This window comes from Schistocerca serialis, chromosome 1 (assembly GCF_023864345.2).
Source record: "Schistocerca serialis cubense isolate TAMUIC-IGC-003099 chromosome 1, iqSchSeri2.2, whole genome shotgun sequence".
NCBI lineage: Eukaryota > Metazoa > Arthropoda > Insecta > Orthoptera > Acrididae > Schistocerca > Schistocerca serialis.
The window spans coordinates 1,140,844,367-1,140,872,078 of NC_064638.1; positions in this window are offsets into that span (position 1 = coordinate 1,140,844,367).

A 27,712-nucleotide genomic window follows, 5' to 3' on the forward strand; every position below is an offset into this window, starting at 1 on the left:
TCTGGAGGCACTCTCTCAGTTCGGTCCTTGCCAATTTTCGCTGGAAGGATAATGATGACCTGTTGCCGGCAGTAGGCGCAGTGGAAGAAGATTCAGAATCACTTATTTATTTCCATAAGCTACAAGCAGTGTACTGATTTGTTGTTGACATCGGCTGCCGATGCCCGTTGGAGAATCGCGTCGTAAGCGGCTTTCAGCCCGTTCAAGGTAGTTGTCTGCAACGTCGCGAGATAATGCGCGATAACATTGGTTGCTATGCAGCCCGCAGTATTGGAGCCGGAGGCTGTGAAAGAAATCGCCACTTGTGTCGTAGCCAATGATTCATGTACACCTGCTACTATCGCAGCGTGAGAACGGTTCCTGTGTCACTTCTTAGCGTTCGTACTTTCACCACCTATAAGATCCTAAATAAATGATATTAAATACTATTCAATCATTTTCAAAATCGGTACACTACCTTTTGACCTTCAGGCGAAGATTGTATCCAAATGTTAGTGTTATAACTATAACAGTTTCAGAGATAGGAAAAATCTGCTAAAAAAGTAAAAAATCGACACTTAGGAAACTAAATTTAGTTAGGAAATATAACAGTTTATCTTTTGGTATTATCTACTGAAAAGAAAAAAAACTCGGTGGGTGCAGAATTAATTAATTGAGATTTTCATATTAAAACATTATTTTTCGTTATCGTAATATGAAAAGCAGACAAAATTATTATTGGTGTCTAAGATTGCTGTGGGAGTATATGTGAGTGAATGAGAGTGTGTACTTGGGACATTCGTCAAATTTTAATGTTGCATTATATACTGTCTTAAGTAATCTGCAAGAGTTACGCAAGCCTGTCGTGGGAAAATGTTCGTGGGGAATTTACCCACTTTGCTGTATGTCTAGGTGTGATTGCTATTGTAACAGAGCAGTGCCGGCCGCTGTGGCCGAGCGGTTCTAGGCGCTTCAGTCCGGAACCGCGCTGCTGCTACGGTCGCAGGTTCGAATCCTGCCTCGGGCATAGATGTGTGTTCTGTCCTTAGGGTAGTTAGGTTTAAGTAGTTCTACGTCTAGGGGACTAATAACCTCAGATGTTAAGCCCAATAGTTCTTTGAGCCATTTTTTAACAGAGCAGCCAGAAAGTCAGCTGGAGTATTATCTGTATCTAAAGGATATTTCCAGATTTATTGCCTTTTAGTTTTCGTTTATTAAACATTACTTTACTATTTGTATATCAAAATGACGTAGATGCGTTTCTATGTAAGGATTGGTGCAGGTGAGTTTTGGCGCAAGTATGAGCATGCGCGAGCATTCTGGTTGGCAGCGAGTATGGTTATCCAGGCAGAACAGAGACGGTTGCCGCTCGTTACCGGATAGTTATACTGGGAGTGAGGCCGAAAGAAGGGAGTCTCTCCCTAGCTTTGAACGCGGACGGTCGTCTTACAAGTGCCAGTCAAAATAATGTGTAAAATGAAGGAATATTGAGTTCCTCGCGTTTGATACGTGTCGTGACTAACGCTGATGTAGTTACGGACAGTTTTGTGAAGTTTTGAAGTTTTAGAACTGTATTGTTGGAATGATATTGGCGTGTGAAAATTTGGCCTTCGTAGTAACTGCGTGGCATGTTTCAGTATTCAACAACTGAGCATTTTTGGCGAGCAATTTCTTTTTTGAAATCCACCAGAAGGGCCGAATGCAATAACTCATGTTAGTGGTGGAATTAATGACTGTGGTAACGCTGTTAGACTCGGCTCGGATTTGGACAGATTTCTGGCTGCTGTGCGCGCGAAATGAGTGTATGAATTGTGAACTTAATGAAAATAACCAATAGTTTAAAAGTGGTGTGAATAGTGCCGTTTACTTGATTATAAGAACAAATAAACATTTTTGTGTGGACATTTCGGACATTATTTTCTAGAAGCCAATCCATTATCTCACCGCCGGATAAATTTTTTATTGAAGGTTTTTCTACAGAAATTTATTTCATTACTAGAGTTGCACGGCCTCAGAAATTCTAGATATTAAATGGCGTTTTTCATCAACGCTGCTTTTACATCATCTTGTAAACGACTAACCATTAAAATTGCTACACCAAGAAGAAATGCAGATGATAAACGGGTATTCATTCGACAAATATATTATACTAGAACTGACATGTGATTACATTTTCACGCAATTTGGGTGCATAGATCCTGAGAAATAAGTACCCAGAACAACCACCTCTGTCCGTAATAACGGCCTTGATACGCCTGGGCATTGAGTCAAACAGACTAGGATGGCGTGTACATGTACAGCTGCCCGTACAGCTTCAACAGGATACCACAGTTCATCAAGAGTAGCAACTGGCGTATTGTTAAGAGCCAGTGGCTCGGCTACCATTGACCAGACGTTTTCAGTTGGTGAGAGATCTGTAGAATGTGCTGGCCAGGGCAGCAGTCGAACATTTTCTGTATCCAGAAAGACCTGCAACATGCGGTCGGGCATTATCCTACTCAAATATAGGGTTTCGCAGGGATCGAATGAAGCGTAGAGCCACTGGTCGTAAAACATCTGAACTGTAACGTCCACTGTTCAAAGTGCCGTCAATGCGAACAAGAGGTGACCGAGACGTGTAACCAATGGCACCCCTTACCATCACGCCGGTTGATACGCCAGTATGGCGATGACGAATACACGCTTCCAATGTGCGTTCACGGCGATGCTGCCAAACACGGATGCGACCATTACGATGCTGTAAACATAACCTGGATTCATCCGAAAAAATGACGGTTTGCCATTCGTGCACCCAGGTTCGTCGTTGAGTACACCATCGCAGGCGCTCCTATCTGTGATGCAGCGTCAAGGGTAACCGCAGCCATGGTCTCCGAGCTGATGGTCCATGCTGCTGCAAACATCGTCGAACTGTTCGTGCAGATAACTGTTGTCTTGCAAACATCCGCATCTGTTGACTCAGGGTTCGAGAGGTGGCTGCACGATCCGCTACAGGCATGCGGATAAGATGCCTGTTATCTCGATTGTTAGTTATACGAGGCCGTTGCGATCCAGCACGGCGTTCCGTATTACCCTCCTGAACCCACCGATCCCATATTCTGTTAACAATCATTGGGTCTCGACCAACGCGAGCAGCAATAGGCTACAATCCGACCTTTATCAAAGTCGGAAACGTGATCGTACGCATTTCTCCTCTTCAGACGAGGCATCACAACAACGTTTCACCAGGCAACGCCGGTCAACTGCTGTTTGTGTATGAGAAATCGGTTGGAAACTTTCCTCTTGTCAGCACGTTGTAGGTGTCGCCACCGGCGCCAATCTTGTGTGAATGCTCTGAAAAGCTAATCATTTGCAGAACACAGCATCTTCTTCCTGTCGGTTAAATTTCGCGTCTGTAGTACGTCATCTTCGTGGTGTAGCAATTTTGATGGCCAGTAGTGTAAGTATCTACGTTGCCGAGTGAAGGCGCATCGAGCAGACGCCGTCCTGAGGTAGGTGAATTTCTAATTTGCAGCTTGCACAGCACACGGTATTTCAAACCCCTCCACGCGGACATGTATCCGCATGCTGGCTCCTCACCGGCTGCTCCTACGGTGGTTGCCGCCCGCGGTGGCTTCGGCGTTGCCCGTTGCACGGTGCCGTGGCGGTGAGTGAAGGCGGCGCGTGGGTTGGACTTAACACACGCCGATTTGCGACGTGCTCTGTCCCCCCCCGTCCCCCCCAGCTCACCGCCGGTCTTCTTCATCTCCTCCAAAGCGAGCAGTAATCGTGTAACCGTGTAGTACGACGAACCTGGCCTGTTGTACAGGATTGCCCTGGCCTGTTTGTCGAAGTGTCAGAAACGCTCGTTTCCTAAACTGCCATGACAGGGGGAGAACCCCCCTCCCCCCCCCTGCCCAGGACCACCCACCTATTACGGCGGCAGGTGTTGAACTCTGCGACTGGTGATTAAGGTGAGGTAGCTATCATTCTCAGAAGCGGCTGTCGTTGCTCAGTAGCATGCGGGAAATCTACAACAGACTTGTGCCAGGCATCCCTTTACTGTAATCAGGGGATCGAGTGCCAACGTTGTGTACGCTATCGATCCGTCTGACTAATTTTTTTTTCTTTATTGCGATTTCATTCCCCTGCCCCATATGCGCAGGGGAGGGCTGTCAGTGGCACAATCCGCCGCTCTTCAGCCGAGTCACATGACAACTAATACAAGAATAAAATTTTACATACTGGGTGATCAAAAAGTCAGTATAAATTTGAAAACCTAATAGACCACTGAATAATGTAGATAGACAGGTAAAAACTGCCAACATGCTTGGAATGACATAGGATTTTATTAGAACAGAAAAAAAAAGTTCACAAAATGTCTGCGTGAAAGATCTCTTGCGCGCGTCGTTTGGTGATGATCGTGTGCTCAGCCGCCACTTTCGTCATACTTTGCCTCCCAGGTCCCCAGATCTCAGTCCGTGCGATTATTGGCTTTGGGGTTACCTGAAGTCGCAAGTGTATTGTGATCGATTGACATCTCTAGGGATGCTGAAAGACAACATCCGACACCAATGCCTCACCATAAATAACTCAAGGCATGCTTGACAGTGCTGTTCACAACATTATTCCTCGACTACAGCTTTGTCGAGTAATGATGGTGGACGTATTGAGCATTTCCTGTGAAGAACATCATCTTTGCTTTGTCTTACTTTGTTATGCTAATTATTGCTATTCTGATCAGATGAAGCGCTGTTTGTCGGACATTTTTTGAACTTTTGTATTTTTTTGGTTCTAATAAAACCCCATGTCATTCCAAGGATGTGTGTCAATTTGTACCTCTCTATCTACATTATTCCGTGATTTATTCAGTTTTCAAATTTATACTGACTTTTTGATCACCCAGGATAAGGCGATAAAAAAGGGGGACATAAAACAAAGTAATGGGAGGTAATGGAGGTAAAAATACACCGACATTGAGACGTTCATGGGGCGGGGGACAATTAAAAAAGTCGACATACAGTTAAAAAACAAAGTTGGCGATTCGTAGAACACAAAAAAGACACTGATGTCACACATACAGGTTAAAAGTTGGTCACAGTATTAAAAACACTCCAGACCAAAGACAACTTAAACCCACTTGGAGCACACATGATGAAGAATAAAACTGCCAGGTGGGACCTGCCGAGGGAGAGGCCAGAGAGGATGGAAAAGGAGGGGAGAGCAAGGTGCAGCAGAGGAGGGGGCGGGATGGAAAGAGTAGGGGCATCAGTAGGTGCACCAAGAGGCAGGAGACAGGTGGGCAGGAGATAAAGAGGGAAGACAAGGCAGGAGGAAGCGCAGAGACACTGAAGGGGAGCACAAGAGAGGGAGGGGGAGTCTGACCGACTATCTTACGAGCTTCAATGCCATGGTATTTATGGAGCGAAGTAGTGGCTAATGTTTATCCTATGTCACCTGTCATGATCGCATAGATCTCGCTCTTACGAATTCGGCAACGGTTTTCATTGTGTCGTTGTTGCCTAACGAGTTTATTTTAGCATAGGACTGGTTCGTAAAAGCTCTTGGCACGCATAGTTGCATTAGCAGTCACGTTTCTTTCATCAATAACGAAGGTGACCTGATGATGTTTAGCTACTCTACCTACTGATTTCCGCTGTCTGACCCGCTGTCAGTAGTGAAACGTTATTCTTCACGCCCGCCTCGTGTCGACACCGCCGTAATATTAAGAGAGGTGGCTTCGCTCTATGAAGTTGAAGTTTTAACAGTTTGCTGCCTTGTACAGGGCTGGCAACGCGTTGCTGAAAGCAGTCGGTTTGTCCACCAGCGGTATCTGCCAGGACAGGACGTCCACGTCTGGAGCATATGGATTATCAGCACGTTGTCGTGGCTTCTCTTGACGCGATAGCAGAGAGAGGTGCGCTGGCAGTGAAGTTAAGAGTTTCAGTTTCAGTTATGTGATGTTCCGTAGATCATTTTCCCGATTATTTTATTGATATGATGTGGAACAAGTCAGATTACTAGATATGCATATACACGCACATGAATAGTGCTAATATTAATATTACTGAAATTTTTAGTTCTACACATGCAACTACATTAAGAGGTACAATTTTTTTTCCATTTCTGAAACAGAAACTCGTCCATGAAGTAGAAGGAGTTGTCCAAAAGAAATTATTTTACGCAAAATTTAAACTTGATCTGCTACCTGCCAGACACTTTAAGTTGTTGGGCAAATGATCAAAGATTTTTGTTGCTGAATAACGTACTCCTTTCTCAGCAACTGACAGCTGCAATAACAGATAGGAAAAGTCATTTTTCCCTGTAGTGTTGCACGTATGAACATCACCGTTCTTCGCGAATTGAGGTGGATTATTTGTAACGAATTTCATTAGCGAATATATGTACTCTGATAGTGCAGTTAAAATACCTAACTCATTGGAAAGGTGCCAACATGATGTCCTTGGGTCAACTCCACTAATTATTCTCACTGCTCTCTTTTGTGCAATCAATACTTTGTGTCTAAGTGGTGAGTTACCACAGAAAACTATTCCATAAGACATTATTGAGTGGAAACATGCAAAGTACGTTAGGAGGCTGATCTGTTTCTTACCAAGACTAGCGATTATACGAAGAGCGAAAGAAGCTGAACTTAGTTGTCTGAGAAGCTCGTTAATGTGCTTCTTCCAGTTCAAGTTGTTATCAATGGGAACACCCAAAAATTTGGAGAAATCTACCTGGTTAACTGAGTCCTGTTCATATGCTACATCAATTGTCCGTATGACTCTATTCAGTGTGCAGAACTGGATATAGTGAGGTTTTTTTTCTCAACATTAAGGGAGAGTCCATTTCCTGAGAAGCACATAATAATTATTTGAAAGACATCTGTAACAATATCTTCAGCTGCTTTTTCTGGAATGGGATTTATTATAACACTCGTGTCATCTGCAAAAAGTACTAGTTCCGCTTATTCATTCACATGAATAAGGAACAGCAGAGGACCCAAAATTGGTAACACATGTCTTTACAGATGAGTCCTGATTCTGCACTTCTGCATCACGTTGAATTTATCAGTGTATTGGGGGCTCCAAGGAGGAGCACAATTCCCAGAATGCAGTCCTCATTGTCATGTGCGACCAGCACCTTATGTGATGGTATGGAGTCCCGATGGGTATACAACACTACCACTTCTTGTTTGTACAGCCGGTAGTCTGTACGGAAATACTGCATTTCTGACGTATTAAGACCGCTGGTTGTGCACTATCATCAAGATCCCCGTGCCACTAACTTTCAACAAAATAATGCAAACCTACATGTTGTCCACGCCTTTTTACCTGCCTCGATAAAGTGGGTTTTTGGTTGTTGTCCTGGCCAGCACTTTCTCTACATCACTCATCCGCTGAAAACATCTGGTCATGAGTTGCCGTTTCACTAGCTTACCAGCCACTGCAGTTGACTAACACTTGACATAAGCCGGAAACAACATTGAATGATGTACCCATATCTGACATCCAAGCTGGAAGCATAGCCATGTTAAGGCCATAGTTTTTGCTAAGGGGGCAGCTCTGTGTATTAAACTTCATATCTATTATACACCCAAATCGTCTACAAATTCTGCTATGCATACTGCTATACTGTAGAGACGTGACATAGAGACGTAATACGCTGAGGTGACAAAACGCTTGGGACAGCGATATGGACACATACAGATGGCAGCAGTATCGCGCACAGAAGGTGTAAAACAGCAGTGCATTGCCGGAGCTGTCATTTCTACTCAGGTGATTCATGTGAAAAATCTTCCGACGTGATTGTGGCCGCAAGGCGAGAATTAACAGACTTCGATAGCGGAGTGGTCGTTGGAGTTAGACGCACCAGGTATCCTATTTCGTAAATCGTTAGGGAATCAAATTTTTCCGAGATCCATAGTGTCGAGAGTGTGCCGAGAATATGAATTTCAGGTGTTACTTCTCACCACTGACAACGCAGTGGCCGACCGCCTTCACCTAACGACTGAGAGCAGCGGCGTTTGCGTACAGTTGTCAGTGGAAGCAGAGAAGCAAAACTGCGTGAAATAACCGCAGAAATCGATGTGGGACGTATCATGAACGTATCCATTAGAACAGTGCGGCGCGAAATTGTCATGAAGACGGAACCGCATGACAGTTGTGTTATGTGGGCTGCACGACATCAGGCGAAATCTCTCACCTCAGACTTGGCAGGAGAACCTATATCCTAGGCATCTTTAAGTGCCCACTATGCACTCATAACTGAGAAGAGTGACATGACGCGATCGACAGCGTACTAGAGACACTGCCCAACACATCTGTGCATAGCTTCATCAGATTTTCAAAGTGGTTTCCATTTTGCGACCGATCTGAACTTACTTTCCGAAAAGACCTTGTAGATGCCAAGTACAGGGAGGCCATGGTGAACAGGATGAGCATAAATGCAACGAAATCGAAAGAGAAATGATCATAAGAAAGATTAATTCAGCACATAGAAAAGTCAAAGCAACCTTCAGTAAAATTAAATGTAAGAACGTCAACGTTAACCGTGCAGTGGGAATACCACTGTTAAATGTGGAGGAGAGAGCGGATAGGTGGAAAGAGTACATCGAAGGCCTTCACGAGTGGGAGACTTGTCTGATGACTTGATGGAAGAAATGAGAGTTGATATGCATTAATAGGAGTTGTAACACCATAATTAATACTGTAAATATTTTGTAATGATTAATTCTGTTTAATGTCAAGTATGTAATTTTACTATGTAATGTCTTTGACCTACTGTAATGAAAAGGAAACTTGTGTAAAATATTTTCTCTTTACTATTATATTCTTTGTATTAATTGGATGAAAATGTTATATAATGATGTGGTTTTTGTGTTGACATGTTAATTTATTTAAGTATTAAGATTTTTTAAAAGATGTTTGTTTACAACTATGTACAAGCTGGTTCATGCCTAGGGACTTGCACTGTATAAAATGAAAAGCAACAGTACTTCCCATTTGTAATGGAAGTGAGTTGGCGCGTGCCAAAGTGTGACAGTTGGCAGCTGGCTACTGGACACGTCTGGTCTGAGCACCAAATGAGTGAACAGCGCAAGTGCCGAGGGTGGCATCCAGTACCTCGGTTGCGTGTACGGCTATAAAATGTTGCTCTATTAATGAAAAAGGCTCCAATGTTGGAAGTATCGTCGCCAAGAAGAAGATAATAGAGCAAATTACATCCAGAGGAAAGATCAGGTAGCCACCAGGTACTCGCCACCAATATTGCGCCATCACTCCAGTAAAATCTAAGAGGTCATATTTATGTCAAAGTATGAACCAGTACATTTAAGTGTTGTTTAATTTGCAATAATAAGGCAAATTATGTTAAACCTTGTGTCTGACCCCTGAATTGGTTCCTCTCATCATACCTCTTAGGATCCAGTCCACATAATTACTAACACCCGAGTATCCTACATGTGAAAAACGATTGAAAATAAGTGATTGTTGGTGTTGCTTAATTCTGAATGCAATAATATATATAGAAATACTGTGTTTCATTGAAATCAAGGGAGGTAGTTAGTATTGCAATTATGTAAACCTCCATAATGTTTGATTTGTTTTGATTCAAAGTATTTGCGCTATAAAGATAAACTGCATTTAATTCTGTCAGTGAAAATTATTGGTTGTGCTATTGACAAAAGGAAGTACGTTATTTTGAAGTTAGAGTAAAATGCATTTAAAGTAATACTTGAGAACCTGTATGAAAAATCACTGGCATTAACTGTTTTAAAAGTCTTGCAAAGTGAGTGAAATTAGTGAAAGAATAATACCAAAATTAGCATCTTACAAATTGTCATAGTTTGCTCTGAGGTACTGGATAGTTTAAGGGTCCCCAATTTTGGGTTGCTTAAAATGAATAAACCTGTTTGAATAATGAATACATTAATTGCCGTTGAGGTCAATTTACTTAAATCCTTCCAGAGGCTAACATTTCCTGCAACGTAATACCATATTTGGTAATACACGTTGTGCCAGTATAACAAACGGCGCAGTATAGTGTTGTATTTGGCTTTTCCCGCTATAGTACGAGGTGCATTCAAATTCTAAGGCCTCCGACTTTTTTTCTAATGAACTACTCACCCGAAATCGATGAAACTGGCGTTACTTCTCGACGTAATCGCCCTGCAGACGTACACATTTTTCACAACGCTGACACAATGATTCCATGGCAGCGGCGAAGGCTTCTTTAGGTGTCTGTTTTGACCACTGGAAAATCGCTGAGGCAACAGCAGCACGGCTGGTGAATGTGCGGGCACAGATAGTGTCTTTCATTCAGTAATTAAAACTTCCGGGCTAAGAGGCCGTGGTCCAATAGTAGAAATACTTCTACGACTCACCTCAGATGATGTTGCCCGCAGCTGGCAACGAAACGTCAGGGAGAAGTATTTCTACTATTGGACCACAGCCTCTTAGCCCGGAAGTTTTAATTACTGAAGACGCCGGCCGTGAAAGCCTACACGCTATGATTAGTGTCTTTCATTGTTGGAAAAAGCCAAAAGTCACTAGGAGCCAGGTCAGGTGAGTAGGGAGCATGAGGAATCACTTCAAAGTTGTTATCACGAAGAAGCTGTTGCGTAATGTTAGCTCGATGTGCGGGTGCGTTGTCTTGGTGAAACAGCACACGCACAGCCCTTCCCGAACGTTTTTGTTGGAGTGCAGGAAGGAATTTGTTCTTCAAAACATTTTCGTAGGATGCACCTGTTACCGTAGTGCCCTTTGGAACGCAATGGGTAAGGATTACGCCCTCGCTGTCACAGAACATGGACACCATAATTTTTTCAGCACTGGCGGTTACCCAAAATTTTTATGGTGGCGGTGAATCTGTGTGCTTCCATTGAGCTGACTGGCACTTTGTTTCTGGATTGAAAAATGGCATCCACGTCTCATCCATTGTCACAACCGATGAAAAGAATGTCCCATTCATGCTGTTGTTGCACGTCAACATTGCTTGGCAACATGCCACACGGGCAGCCATGTGGTCGTCCGTCAGCATTCATGGCACCCACCTGGATGACACTTTTCACATTTTCAGGTCGTCATGCAGGATTGTGTGCACAGAACCCACAGAAATGCTAACTCTGGAGGCGGTATGTTCAACAGTCATTCGGCGATCCCCCAAAACAATTCTCTCCACTTTCTCGATCATGTCGTCAGACCAGCTTGTGTGAGCCCGATGTTGTTTCGGTTTGTTGTCACACGATGTTCTGCATTCATTAAACTGTCGCACCCACGAACGCACTTTCGACACATCCATAATCCATCACCACATGTCTCCTTCAACTGTCGATGAATTTCAATTGGTTTCACACCACGCAAATTCAGAAAACGAATGATTGCACGCTGTTCAAGTAAGGAAAACGTCGCCATTTTAAGTGTTTAAAACAGTTCTCATCCTCGCCGCTGGCGGTAAAATTCCATCTGCCGTACAGTGCTGCCATCTCTGGGACGTATTGACAATGAACGTGACCTCATTTTAAAACAATGTGCATGTTTCTATCTCTTTCCAGTCCGGAGAAAAAAAATCGGAGTCCTTAGAACTTGAATGCACCTCGTACTATCTGTTGGGCAGTAAATGTTATATTTGGATCCGTTGTGACAGGACTAAAACCTTATCGTCACTAAATAAACCGCATAATGATATAACATTATTTCGGGAGAGGCAACCAAAAGACTATTCGAATTGACGTGTAGAATCTATCAGACTGGAGACATGCCATTCATGGCCAGTAACGAGCTGCTGACCGCTACCTAGAAATTATGGTTCCCAGGTATTCCTAGGAGAACAGAATATAACCGTGAAGTACAGTTTTGGAGACACCTAGGAGGACAGTGTGGAGTCACACAGCAAGTAAGCTTCTCTGCATGATAAGGGTTGTCCCTAGGTGTCAATTACGAACAAGTCCGCCGTCATCTTAGTACGCGAAGAAGATGATAAAGGAAAGATGTGGAATGGCATGTGGACTAGTGGAATAGATGTTCTGTTTACCGACGTCTTCAGGGTTAGAACGACGCCTTACGATCATCATAGAAATATGTAGTGGCGGCACGGTGCCAATTCACGTTACATTTATACGGTCCTGTGGTGTCAACAAAGAGGCGGGTCTGCCATGTCTTGAGACGATTTCATGTACGCCTGTCGAGTGCCCCCTACCACCACAAAGGGTAATCTGAGGGCTGCGCAGTGTCGGACAATATCCTTCTTATGGTCGCCGGCCGGTGTGGCCGAGCGGTTCTAGGCACTTCAGTCTCGAACCGCGCGACTGCTGCGGTCGCAGGTTCGAATCCTGCCTCGGGCATGGATGTGAGTGATGTCGTTAGGTTAGTTAGATTTAAGTAGATCTAAGTTCTAGGGGACTGATGACCTCTGATGTTAAGTCCCATAGTGCTCAGAGCCATCTGAACCATCCATATGGTCCATTGTCAATATTTAGAAGATGGGTGCGTGTTTCAGGACGTTAATGAAAGAGCACATCGCACCCAAGGCGTTGACACTTTCCGCCAAGACACGACTGGTGATGATCGGACCAGCTGAAATTTGCAGTGCGGCACCGCAGGCGCCACTCATACGCCGGTTGATCTGGAGTGGGACAAGCTGGATCACGTTGTGGGCAACATTCCAGGGAGTATGCAAGCAATGCGCGGTTTGGGACAACAGAGCATTGGCTTTGTCCACCCAAATATTTTGATTTCACAAATGTCCAAAGATGAGCACTTTCGAACAGACTGTGTTTAGTTGGTGCTTGGTTGGTATTTTGTTTCTTGTTTCACAGTGAAGTTATTAGGATATTTCATTTCATAAGGCCTATTAGTTAAATTCCTATTCCCATTGAATCTAAGTCCACACATTTTCTCAGAAACGTAGGCGGCGAAAATGTTCTTTTTTCCATTTTTGGTGTTTGAGGGCGGAGTGGAGGGGGGGGGGGGGGGCGGGGAGGGTGCGGCACTGGTAAATCTGAAAAGTTTTTCCATAGATTACCAGATTACCATTAGTTGTTACGTAAAGACTTCTATACTTTTTTTGGAAAATAACAGGCTTATAATTTTACGTAAGCGACCAAAGGCCCGTATCTCTCCTAGATAACCAAATGAATAAATAGAAGCGAGGCACTACCTCATATAGAGAAAGACTGCAAAACAAACCAGGCAGGAACTTGCAGGCACAGTCATATCAGCATAGCTGTGGTGCAAGCTAGAGTTCTGTTTGACCAAAGCCTTGCAACAAATGACCGAGGCCCCTTATGCTGTGCCTATAGTAAAACTGTATAAGTGCTTTCTGACTAGTGGCAATGGTTAAACCAGGCTACGCATTGATTCCAATCGTTGAATATGTTTCTCCAACGGCATCGTAGAAGAGCCTCCAGTGATGAGTGAAAACATTGTGGCAATCCCTTATAACATGTTGGTCTACGAAATGGTTCAAATGGCTCTAAGCACTATGGGACGTAACATATGAGGTCATCAGTCCCCTAGACTTAGAACTACTTAAACCTAACTAACCTAAGGCCATCACACACATCCATGCCCGAGGCAGGATTCGAGCCTGCGACCGTAGCAGCAGCGCGGTTCCGGACTGAAGCGCCTAGAACCGTTCGGCCACAGCGGCCGGCTGTTGGTCTACATTTAGAAACCAGTACAGTAGCTATTCTGCGTGGCATGGACTCAGCAACCCTTTGTCAGCTTTCTGCAGCTATGTGGCACCAGACTATTACGAACAACTCACATATTCCTGTACACTGCGGGCCGGCTGGTTGTGGGCGTGTGGTTGCCGACCTACAGGATCACATATGCTTTCAATAGCAATCAGATCGTGCGGATTACAGGCCAAGTCATCAACGTTAGTTCACTATCATGCTCCTCAAATCACTGTAGCACCACTCTGGTCTTGTGACATGGAGAGTTACTCTCTGGAAGATGTCATCGTCCTCGGAGAAGACAGCAGGCTCGAAGGGACGCAGGAGGTCCGCAGTAATGTTCACGTAGTAAACAGCTGTCATGGTATCTTAGATTGCGAACACACGTCCCATGGAAGTCTAGGTGAATGTGCCTCAGATCATGATACTGCCCCCAGCGCAAACGTTCGTGGTGCTGTGCATATTCCGAGCACCTTGTGTAACAATAATTGGAGAATCCACAGTCCAATATCGATGGTCCCGTGTCCACTGCAATCGTAATCGACGATATTGTTGTGGCAATACGGGAACCCGTAGGGATCGTCTCCAGCGGAGCCCCATTTTCAAAAATGTGGGCTCAATGGTGTGCATAGAAACACTTGTGTCTGCACCTGCATTTTATTCCTTCGTCAGCCGCGTGGTCTGAGCCACCTTGTCACGGTCCGCACGGCTCCCCCCGTCGGAAGTGCGAGTCCTCCTTCGGGCATGTGTGTGTGTCTTGTCCTTAGTGTAAGTTAGGTTAAATTAGATTAAGTAGTGTGTAGCCTTAGGGACCGATGACCTCAGCAGTTTGGTCCCACAAGACCTTACGACAAATGTTCAAACTCCATCGTCAGATGTGCGACAGAGCGCCGCCTATATTGTTGCACAGAGCGAACAAGCCTCCGAATTCTACGTTCCGTGACGAGACCTTGTCTCCTACTTGTGGTTTTACCCTCTTTCAACCACTTTCCACAGATGCTCACGAAAGTAGCTCGCGAACAGGCGACCTCGATCACAGGTGGTCGGGCCGTAACAATCTGATCACTGTCAGAGGCACGTATGTTGACGGATTCTCCATTTGCAACCCATATCATGGTTATAACGACGCCCCATTCGTCTTTAGCTCCGCTTATATACCTCTCTTACCGAGTCACATGCGCGTGGTAGAGACGGCAGTTATCGCTGAAACAGCCGGTTTTCGATTACATCGTTTTTTTTCTTTTTGTGCTAGTTTAATCAGACTGTTAAAACCCGCTCGAAATTACCGGTTTGTGAAATAACCATTTTCCAATTTTTTATTCATATTATTTCCTGTAATAAACGTAGAAACGGAACAAAAATTGAAAATTTTGACTTCCTCAGAGAAAGAAAACATAGCCCGTCCGCCGTTCGCTGCTTTTCTCAGACTGTGGTAAGTGGTTGACTAATACAAAAAAATATCGAGTATTCTCCTATAGATTCTAATGTTTTTAAACTCTGCTCAAAAATCATGTTGTAATAGGGGATCATACCACTATTTGAATATTATAAGTAGTCCGTGCTGAAGGGTAAAAGTTGAGGTTGAAGAACAGTTTTTCGTATTAATTTGTCCTCAAGAGCTACAAGCACATTAAGGCAGGTTATGTAGACACAGGCGTCAGATTAACTGCTTTCTACTTTTATTGTATCTACGAATGAACTTAATCGTAAAATGTAAACTTTCACCGATGGAATTGTCAAAATTAATAAAATATTTCGGTCTATTATGCTGTGCTCTAAGTGCTTTCACTTTAAAACCCGACGTTTCGTTCCCATGTGAGGAAGATATTTTCAAGGGGATGGTAGCTTTGTTCAAAATTTTCAAATGTGTGTGAAATCTTATGGGACTTAACTGCTAAGGTCATCAGTCCCTAAGCTTACACACTACTTAACCTAAATTATCCTAAGGACAAACACACACACACCCGTGCCCGAATGAGGACTCGAACCTCCGCCAGGACCAGCCGCACAGTCCATGACGGTAGCTTTGTTGAATGTCCGATTCACACCCTGGCTCGCTACTGACAACAGCGAAATTTTAAAGTGAAATTCCGTCGACCGTGTTATAATAGACTGAAACATTTTAGTAATTTGAATGAACAGTTAAGGTTTAGGTTTTCTCCCAATATTATGTCACAACATTGTTGTGGCATGATCCGTTTTTAATCTATTAAAGCTAATAGGGCGTTATACTCCGCCGCAATGTCTGCAAAGAGGAGAACAAAACCGCACAATTTCACAGCTCAGCATAGCATGTTCTTCCTCACGATCGTTTTAACAGGAAGTGTTTATTGTATAACATGTCTACATCTCCAGTGGATTAGGCTGTGCGCTGTGAGTCAGTTGGTAGAGAAGGGATGCATCGTCGAGTCAATGAGACTGACGTAGAGTGTAGACAGTGTTTAGAGGCAAATCGGCTAAGAATTTCTCAGGCGCGATCCATTATGACTCCAGAATAATAAATTCCGATTTATTTCATTTCAATAAAGTCATGATGTTAGTGAAAATGTTTTGCTTCAGTTCACACAAATTCAAGGAAAGATTCGAGGATGCATCCCTTCTCTACCAACTGACTCACTGACTTACAGGGCACAAGCTAATCCACTGGAGATGTAGACACGTTATATAATAAACACTTCCTGTTAAAACGATCGTGAGGAAGAACATGCTATGCTGAGCTGTGAAAATGTGCGGTTTTGTTCTCCTCTTTGCAGACATTTCGGGGGCGCTTTTCTTTCCGTCCCTTTACGACGGACCTGCACCTACCTGTGAACATTGTCTCCGCAGATCATCAGTAGGAAAGCCGAATGAAACCTACTGTACTTCGAAGTGAACCAGGCTGCAATTTAAGTCACTAATCTACGTTTCGGGAGAAAATTTTCACAAGAAATGGAAGATTTGAAATTTTGTGCTCAATTAATATATTCTGAAACTTAGGTGAACAAGTATCACTGCCAAGCCCTTGCTAGTCTTAACACAGTCACTCACAATCCCTTTCACTCACGTTAGCAAGTTTATGGTGTTGCATTTCCAGAAAACGTAATAGCTACAAAAATACGGATTTTTTTCATTGAGAATGCTCGCCAAATATTAAGTCTGTCGGTACCAAATGCAGTCACAGCTTTTAGCAACCGACCTGCTCAATACGCAACGCGGAATATATGTCTTTTCTCGTCACAAAATTCACTTAAGAATTCCGAAATTTCTACACACACATCGGAATAATCATGCCGTCACTTTACAACACTTTTGATGTACGAAACACTGCTGGATCCGCCAACTTCTCATTTCTATCTGAACTACAACTACATTCGTCCGAACTGTTTCATGGCTAACCTCCGACTCTTCTCTAGAATACTCTAAGTCTTCTCTACCAGCAGAGAAAGGCGCGCGAAGAATATTGCTTTACCATTGGTCAGTTTAGTCAACAGCCAATGGCAAAACAACATCCTCCCGCGTCAATCCGCGCCTTTCATCAATAACCAATCGCAAAATAGTAAACCTAACGACTGCACTTTTCACCGGCCTAATTATCTAACACGCCGAAGTTTTGCTTATGCATAAAGTTATTTACTATTGTTATTTATACCTGAATTAACTTTCCATTTACAATAAACTTACTTTACAAATCTATTCTACAAAAATCTCCTTTATCCATATCTATACTTCTTCGAAATGTACCCCCCACTAAATCCCACTATGTAACTCGTTAAACAATTATCTTCATATTAACCTTAAGCCACACTCACGCATCATTCATACTGCTGAAACACATTTATAACATTTTACCTACACAAAAAGACATAATAACACTTTATGCAAATACTATAACAGTTTATGAAAAAAATTCTATTAATTTCGTGCACTCTGTTGGGCACAGCCGAAACTAAATCAGCCCCCTATCCAATACTGTCCTCTATCGGCTGATACATAAACTACGTGCGCGTCCAGTCTCGCGCCACCATCTGTCACTATCCAGCTCTGAGACACATCTCCCACTTAAACCGCCTCCAAGGCAGGATCGTTATACGGTCCTACGCCTCAACATTTTTAACAGAAAACCTCATGTTTGTTGCTAACTTAATAATCCTACTTGTTCGCAGATTAAAATTGCGCGAAAAACTGTCATTAAAGCCACGATCCAGACAAGTCCAGTATCTGGAAAAGTCTCTCTCATACGCCGTGTACTAATGACTGTAACAGATTTACCTGCTCATTTTTACTTTTATTCCCAATCAAGGTTCCGTTTGCAGTAACGCTAAATAAGGTCAGGGGCAGGGGGGAGGAGGAGATAAACAGAGAAAAAGAGGCGGGAAATGGAACAGAAGAAAAGAAGGAAGATAGGCACAGAGAGATGAGGGAGGAAGAGGTGGATAGAGAGAATGTGGAACAAGGGACGTACAGGGAGCGGGGCGGAGGTAATGAACAGAGATAGAGGGAGGAGGAGGAGATGGACAATGGAGAGAAGAGGAGGAGAGGAATAGAGAGAGGGAGGCAGAGGAAGATTACGAAGTATATCCATGTCTAATACATGTTTAGCAATTGCGAAGTATTGCCGGATTCGCTGGTTTAATAACAAAAATCAGCTTTCCGTTCCCTGGAAGTCATTAGACAGGCAACCTGAAACAGAAGTCGAGTAACCGTTACACGCGTGCGGTAATAAAGGGTGATTATAATTAAACTTTAAAAACACTGTAGAAATAGCACCACTGGTCAGAATGACCTCAAATTGCAACGGGTTATTATCGGAGAAAGGGGAAAACGTATGGCAGAAGAAAAAAAATAGTGTGAAAATTGATGAAACGCCTCCTTAGGAAAATTAATGAATTACTGTGCTGATAAACCTCTTACATTATTTGATTTTCAAACAGCTGAGCAGAACTGAACGTACTCAGACATTTCGCCCTTTACCTATTCTGATCAACACTAAACTGACACACAATATTTTTAGCGCAACGCAATCTGACTTTCAATAATCCCTACAAAAGAATGGCCCTGACTAACATTAACCTATACGTTTCACGAATCAGTTACCTCACAAAAATCTTCGTTACTCAAACTACTGCAATAGAGCGAGCGCCACTACTGCCAGCTAAATAAAAGATTCATACTGAAGGCACTAACTACTGATAGGCATGGTTAGCAAATGAAAGTTTTTGATAGAGAACAAACAATGTATTTACCTTAATAGTGTTCAAAAGTCGTAATATATATAGCAGTTCATGACATCCAGTCTTACAAATATACTGTCTCTGATGGACACACATCCAGATCATCCGCTCTCAAAACTCCGCCATTTCTCTCCCCACAACCACCACTGCTGGCGGCTCACCTCCAACTGCGCAGCGCTACGCGCTGTTAACAGCCAACTGCCCAACACTACAATAGCATATACTCCAACAACGCAAATCAACACACAGCACAGTCAGTGATTTTCATATGAGCGCTACGTGGCGTTACCAACATAAAAACCTGAACAGCCTACTTATACGCTGTATGTGTCAGTATACGCCAACAGAAACACCTGTCATGCGCACAATGCATTAAAGTTGGTATAAACACGCCGGGTACACGGCTTTTCCTCCTTTCGGGTCTGAGACGTTCGCCATGACTGCCTCAATGCAGGATCGCGCTCTGCTTGTAAAGCTGTATTACAAGAATGACGACTGTGCACACGTCGCTCTGTAGAAGTTTCGGACACTGTAGTGTTTGAAAACAGGCGTTGGTCCGATGACTGCTGTGGGTCTGGAGAAAATGATTTGGAAATTCGAAAAGACGGTTTCTTTTGGTGTGCGATCTCGCAGAGGGAGGAAACGAATTTATTCGACGTCAGTGGAAGCAGTGGCCACAGCAATGCAGGAGAAGACGAGTGGTGGTGTGCAAACGTGTAGTGCACGGAGAATTGCCCGAACATTGGACATACCCGTGAGCACGGTGCGTAAAATCCTCCGAAACATCCTTCTTTGATATCCGTTCAAAATTACCCATGTGCACGAGTTGCTTCCTGTTAACCTGCCAGCAAGAGAGACCTTTGCTTTAGAGTTTCTTGCTCGCATGGAACTGGAAAACATGGTTCAAATGGCTCTAAGCACTACGGGACTTAATATCTGAGGTCATCAGTCCCCTAGACATAGAATTACTTAAACCGAACTAACCTAAGGACATCACACACATCCATGCCCGAGGCAGGTTCGAACCTGCGATAGTAGCAACATCGCGGTTCCAGACTGAAGCGCCTAGAGCCCCTCGGCCACAGCGGCCGGCCATGGAAGTGGACAATGATTGGCCGTGGAAGATTTTGTTGTCAGACGAAGCCCACTTCCATCTGACAGGATATGTCAATGCACAGAATTGACGAATATGGGCAACGTAAAATCCAACGCAAATCAATCAGTACCACTTCATGCTGAGAAGTCACTGTGTGGGCCAGATTTACTGCATCATCTATCATAGGGCCATATTTTTGCGAGGAGACAAGTGCTTCCGATCCTGTTACCTGTACCGTCAGTGCTAAGCAATATGAGTGTCTTTTACGCAACCACTTTATTCCAGCTCTCCAACAGCGTGGGTATGTGGATGGGATCATTTTTATGCAAGACGGCGCTCATTTGCACATTTCAAATCCAGTTAGGCATCTGCTGAATCTCCATTTCGGAAATGCTAGAATTATCAACCGCCATTACCCTACAGCCTGGCCGTCCCGATCACCTAATCTTAATACGTATGACTTCCGGCTGTGGTGCTATCTGGAAGATGTTGTGTTCCGTGTTCCCATTGCAAATTTAGCTGCATTGAAGGCACGCATTGCGCAACAGACTCTGAACGTGACCCCGGAAACACGTCTATCAGTTGTGGAACATGCTGTTTCTCGATTTCGACTTGTTGCAGAAAACGGTGCACAGCATATTGAACATATTTTGCGCCAGTCACACGGAAATTATTAATCCGATTTGATTTTGATTGATGCTTTTTATGCGGTTTTTGGCCTCAGGACAATTAAAAACCGATGTGATTGATGCTTTTTATGCGGTTTTTGGCCTCATGACAGCTAAAAACCGATTTTACCCATCCGATGTGATATGACCTTGCAGTGGTGGATGAGCTTACGTAACTAACTCTATCACACCTGTACACCCATGGACACTGAGTAGTACAGTTTTTTTAACGTCAGACGTGCATCTTAGGCATTGTTGTATGATTCCTTTGTCATTTGTAGTCGACCACTATTAAATTATGATACTTACAGCCATCTATTTCTACATTTTGTACTATTTATTTTTTTGTGCCATACGTTCAAAAAATGGCACTGAGCACTATGGGACTTAACATCTATGGTCATCAGTCACCTAGAACTTAGAACTACTTAAACCTAACTAACCTAAAGACATCACACAACACCCAGTCATCACGAGTGTGCCATACGTTTTCCCCCTTCTCTGATAATATTCCGTTGCAATTTGACGTCGCTCTGAGCAGTGGTGTTATTTCTACAGCGGTTTGAAAGTTTAACTTCAATAATAATCATCCCGCATATGTGATGAAACACTGTGCATACTGAGCGTTAATTTTTACCGTCTTAGAAATTTTAGTCACTTTTACCTGATAGTTTCTTAGTTCGGAGACAAAAAGACACTATGATGCGCGCCTAGATACCAGCAACCGGGATCAGGACTGCATCCGATATCTGTACCACTCTGAATTTCCGTAGCTTGGAAACTGTAAATTTAGTGGTGTTGCAGTCTAACTCATCAGTGCAAAAACTTTCGAGACTGGATTAATAAAATACAGAGAAAAGTCAAGATGGTAGTTTTAATGTTTCAGGAGTTCTACGTACCCCCTCCCCCCACACACTTGAGTACAACACACAGAACGTTGATACAATCATTTGAAACTCCTAGAAAATTCGTCTATGAGATATTGTTCAACTCGCGCGTCACATTGACTCGAACGAGGGTTATGTCGCCAAAACGTTGACCCTTCACCTGAATTTTTACACTTCTGCGTTTTGTGGTAGGTTCGTATTGGGAACATCAAGTCTCTTTACCAGTAATGACTTTTTCCAGAAAAAAAATTGTCCACTTTTTGCATTTCAATAAAGTCGTTGCCGGCGTCCACGCGTCGTTGTGTTTGTTCAGAAGTCAAGATCTGCGTCACAAATATTAGACCCATTTGTCTCTTCTTCAAAACAGTCTGGATAGTATCTCGACTACTTGATTTAGAAATGTTGCTTCACTGCTGTTTGTGACGCAACAACGTTGACCCATTACGGCGGCTTGTCCACTGCTCTCCACTGCCTGTTCGCAACCGACTGGACGAATCCACGTTTATTCTTTGCAAATGTTCGCTACTGCGCTGGCGTCGCTTATACTGGGAAAGTAAATCTCGGAACGTTTTGGACGGACGCTGTATGTAAGGATCGTAGGGTGAGACACACATTCTAGCCTTGCTATCATGTTGATGGGATAGCGATGATTCGAAAAAACCAAATAAGTTCCTTCAGCAGTGAGATGGTTTTCTTTCGCTCACCCGATACCCCCTGCGTTGGCTCACCTGTGGTGGTGAGGGCCACTTGTCAAAGGAGCGCTCGCCCTCTGCGCCGCCCGCAAAATCCGTCAGGGATTTGTGAGCTCCGGAGGCCTTTGTGGGTTATCTGCAGCACAGGAGGGTCTTAGGAAGGTGGAGTGCGTCGCAAGAAGATGGTTTAGAAGCTGCCGTGCCAGCCCATATTGCGTGTTTGTTGTCGAAGCGTAATGGTAGCTGTAACCAGTGCAATGCCCATTGTAACATGGAAAAACATACAGAGCATAGCGCGCTGTGGAAAGAATTCCTGTATTACCAAGTGTGCCGGAAAAACGTTATTACCAAGCGCGCAGGAAAAACCTGACAAGGTCCGTATGTCGGGGTAGGAGACATCGATGAAGACTCTACACAGAAAAACAGGTCGTTGTGGGGCTGCTAGCATAAAAAGGCAAGCAATCAGTGACAAGTGCGAGGAAGTAGACACCAACAACTATATCCTTTCTTTGTAAACCACTGTGAAGCGTATGGTAGAAAATAGGAATTACGGTACATTTGCGAACGGAGAGCCGGTATAATTGTGAGGTATGCATATTATTTTGGTAACTCTGTAACTTCTGTTTACCACATAAACATCGATACGCATAGCTGACATAGAACAAAACCATGTAGCTGACTTATCATTGACTATTTCTACAATATCTTTGTGTTGATACGCATCTGTCTGAGAGCGCCAGCAAAGTTACACGTATTCGAACATTGTTGAGTAGCAGACCTATTTTGGGGAATGGTGAGGAAATTTTCTTTATAAATGTGATATGAGATGGATGGAATTGGAATAAGAATATTTTTGATACAGTTATGGCGAGAGAAGGAGACTTTTTTGTGAGTTTCTCTGGTATGTTAAGAGATTGAACCAAGCGGGCAAGTGCGTAGCATTCTTTTGTGTTATTGAGAGTGTGGTAACGAAGCCCAGATAGTGGGACTGTTATATGTATTGCTCTGATAAGAAGATGAGACTCCTCTAGCTTAAAATTATTTATTACAGTCATGTTATGTAAATATTGTTGTGAATATTCATTTCATTTTTAAAGCATTACGTTTTAACACAGAGTTTCTTTTGAATTTTGTCGAAAGTCATTTCTTGCCGGCTAAAATTTCAACCCTTCTTTCAGTTTATTACGGTAGAGCACTTGCCCGCAAAAGGCAAAGGTCCCGAGTTCGAGTCTCGGTCCGGCACACAGTTTTAATCTGCCAGGAAGTTTCATATCAGCGCACACTCCGCTGTAGAGCGAAAATTTCATTCTAGAAACATCCCCCAGGCTGTGGCTAAGCCATGTCTCCGCAATATCCTTTCTTCCAGGCGTGCATGTTCTGCAGGGTTCGCAGGAGAGCTTCTGTGAAGTTTGGAAGGTAGGAGACGAGGTACTGGCGGAATTAGAGCTGTGGGGACGGGTCGTGAGTTGTGCTTGGGTAGCTGAGCCGGTAGAGCACTTGCCCGCGAAAGCCAAAGGTCCCGAGTTCGAGTCTCGGTCCGGCACACAGTTTTAATCTGCCAGGAAGTTTCATATCAGCGCACACTCCGCTGCAGAGTGAAAATTTCATTCTGCGTACGTAGGCACTTTGCACTTTGTAGTGCGAAATTTTCAGTCGTATCTTTTAATGTTGCCTTGCTGCTAAATTCTGTGCGCTGCTTTCAAGAAACCTGAAAAAAAAAAAATGTTTGGCAACATACGAGGTAAATGAAAATGCAGTTTAGGGCCAGGAATTTCTTTGTAAGTTCAGTCACGCATTTGTTTCAGTAGTCAAGTTACATTCAGGGTAGCATTACGTTTGTGTAAAAACAGTTAGCTTCGATTTGTTGACAGGGTTGAGCAAATCATGATAAGTTTTTGTATAATTCAGCATAGCCAAGAGTTTTGCACAGTTCACGAGTTTAAGTTAGGAATTAGTTTGTTTCGTAATCATTTTTGAGAAGTTTTGGTAGAAATTTTTAGGAAGATTGACTCAGATAGAGACATAGCGACAGCTTAAATACTTGTTTGCGGGCTGTAGTTAGTTTAATGTGGTTTACGTAGCTCCTACGTAATACGTCGAGAGCTTTACTATATCCCTAGATTCCATGCATAATATTCGTTTCGAGACTAATTCACTGATTTCAATACCTTTGATATCTCCTGTATTACGCGTAGGTATAGATCTACTGTCCAGCAGTGACATATGAAAATTTGTGCCGGAATCAAACCCAGATTTCCTGCTGATCGCGAGCAGTCGCCTTACCCACTTCGGCTATCCGTACACGTTCCCGAAGCAACCCAAACAATTCGGGGTCTGCGAATTAACTTCGAAATGTTTCGTACAGCTGTGGATCGTCAACAGTGTCTGTTCTTTCAGACATGCGTATACGTAATATTTGTTCTTCAAACTTTGCAACTAGCCTTTCGAGCGATAGTTGACGGCTGTCTTCTAGCTCCCCATAGGGCAGGCTTATCAGCATTTCCGTGACACTCTTTCGTGATTGAAAGAAACCTTTCCTTTTCTGTACAGATTCAGTATCACCTATTAAGTTTATTTATCACGGGTGCCTCGCGCTTGAGCAGTATTATTGAATGGGTCACACGAGAGCTTTGCAAGTAGTTTCCTTGATGGACTGATTGCTTTTTGCCAGTATCCACCAATTAACCAACATCTTCCACCTGCTTTAGCTACGACTGATCCTACATAATCATTCCGTTACATGTCCCCACACCTAGGTTTTTGTACGAGTTAATTGATTCCATTTGCGATTCACTGATGTAGTCATTTTTTTCGTATTCATTTCGATGAAGTAATTAAGACACAGCTGAATGGGACAGTGTTCACACTTGAGAGGTGCAACATGTTGACATGTTTCAGCATTTTCAGTCCATCTGCAGTGCAGCAGTCTCTACTGACAACAAATCTGTTTCTCTATTTTAATCCGCTAATCTGCAAGACTACTTGACGAATTTTCATGGGGATTTCACAGGTAACTTGAGCGTAGCTTGGGCAACGTGTAGGTTTTATTCCATCAAAATTGGATTGTGGAAAAAAAGATAACATAATTTAAACTTTTATTTAAAACCACCGTGTCTGTCTGTTTGAAGACACTAATCTCCAGAACTACCAGACGAGTTTTCATGGGGGTTTCACATGAAACAAGCTTAGCTTGGGACAACATATAGGCTTCATTTCATCAAAATTGAACCACAGAAAAAATATATCATACTTTTAAAGGTTTAGGAGTTCTCTCAACTTAGTAGTTCCGATGTTTACTTTATTGACGGCGTAGTACACCAAAGAACCAACAGATGACGCCGTTTGCTTTTACAGCTCAGTGGCAGAAGTATTTTCGGAAGTTTACGTTAGTGACAGAAGTTTTTACGAACACAAACTTCTATTGAGTTTTCTTGGCTAATATATACGATTCCCCTTTGTGTAGTAAAAACGTAAGGAAATTGCTTTGATTCTTTTGATAGGTTAATTTATACTTGACTTCGTCATTCTATAACGGCTCCGTTTTTACCGACTGAAGCGCGGAACCCTAAAAAGCGAAGGAATGCAAAAGCCCTTCTGTAACTTCCGTTGCGAAGGATAGCTAGCCCTATATATATATATATATATATATATATATATATATATATATATATATATATATATATATATATATATATATATATATCCACCACATTAGATCTAGATCTTTGCCAGTAGCTATTCAATCCTGCTGTGTTTTAATCGTGTCACTTAAACTCTACATTCGCATTTCGATTGTGAATTAGATAAGAGCATGAGACAATACAGCAACTTCTGTTTTGGGAAATATAACGTTATGAGTAATGCATGTATCAATGTACATTCTTTCACTTTCTGCCAAGTAATTCCTCATTAATGTATCTCATTAATTTGCTAGTCATAAATCTACATCTATCTACATTTATATGGATACTCTGGAAATCACATTTAACTGCCTGGCAGAGAGTTCATCGAACCACCTTCACAATTCTCTATTATTGCAATCTCGAATAGCGCGTGGAAAGAACGAATACCTATATCTTAACGTACGAGCATTGATTTCCTTATTTTATCATGGTGATCGTTTCTCCCTATGTAGGTTGGTGTCAACAAAATATTTTCGCATTCGGAGGAGAAAGCTGATGATTGGAATTTCGTGAGAAGATTTCTCCCCAAGGAAAAACGCCTTTGTTTAAATGATGTTCACCCCAAATCCTGTATCATTTCAGTGACACTCTCTCCCCTATTTCGTGATAATACAAAACGTGTCACCCTTCTTTGAACTTTTTCGATGTACTCCGCAATCCTATCTGGTAAGGATTCCACATCGCGCAGCTGTATTCTAAAAGAGGACAGACAATTGTAGTGTAGGCAGTCTCCTTATTAGATGTAAGTGTGCTGCCAATGAAACGCAGTGTTTGGTAGCCTTCCCCACAACATTTTCTATGTGTTCCTTGCATTTCAAGTTGTTCGTAACTGTAATTCCTAGGTATTTAGTTAAATTTACAGCCTTTAGATTTGACTGCTTTATCGTGTAGCCGAAGTTAAAAGGATTCCTTTCGGCACTCGTGAGGATGACCTCACACTTTCCGTTGTTTGTCAACTGCCAATTTTCGCACCTTACATGTATCTTTTCTAAATCGTTTTGCAATTTGTTTTGACCTTTACTAGTCGATAAACGACAGCGTCATCTGCAAACAACCTAAGACAGCTGCTCAGATTGTCTTCCAAATCGTTTATATAGATAAGGAACAGCAAAGGGCCTATAACACTACCTTGAGGAACGCCAGGAATCACTTCTGTTTTACTCGATGACTTTCCGTCATTTACTACGAACTGTGACCTCTCTGACAGGAAATCATAAATCCAGTCGCATAACTGGGACGATATTCCATAAATACGTAATGTCACTACAAGCCGCTTGTTTGGTACAGTGTCAAAATCCTTCGGGAAACCCATAAATACGAATCCATTTGAAATCATTTATCAACAGCACTCAACAATTCGTGCGGGTAAAGAACTAGTTGTGTTTCACAAGAATGATGTTTTCTAAATCCGTGTTGACTGTGTGTCGTTAGACCGTTTTCTGCTGCAAGGCATTGTTTCATCAGCGACTTGTGCTTCTGTGCCTTAAGGTTCGTTAACCTAAAATATCGGTTGTAGATAATACTAAGCTATACAGATACATTATTTTGATAGTTGGAACAGGGACACTCTGTATTTTAAAATCATTTTTATGGGTTTTAACAGCTAGAGCTGTATGTTATTCTCTTTTATCGAAAAAATGTATCTCGCAGTATTTTACTGAAGCACAGTTTTAAAGTTTTCTGCCCGTCTTAAACAAACTGTAACGTTCAAGCGACGATCAAAGCAAAACATGCAGTAGAACCTTAGGATGGGTCCCGCGATAGAAAGCAATATCACGCCGCGAGAGATAGGTCCCTGCAGCTCCGTTATCCGCGGAGGTGCTGTCTAGTTTAAGGGCAGAGT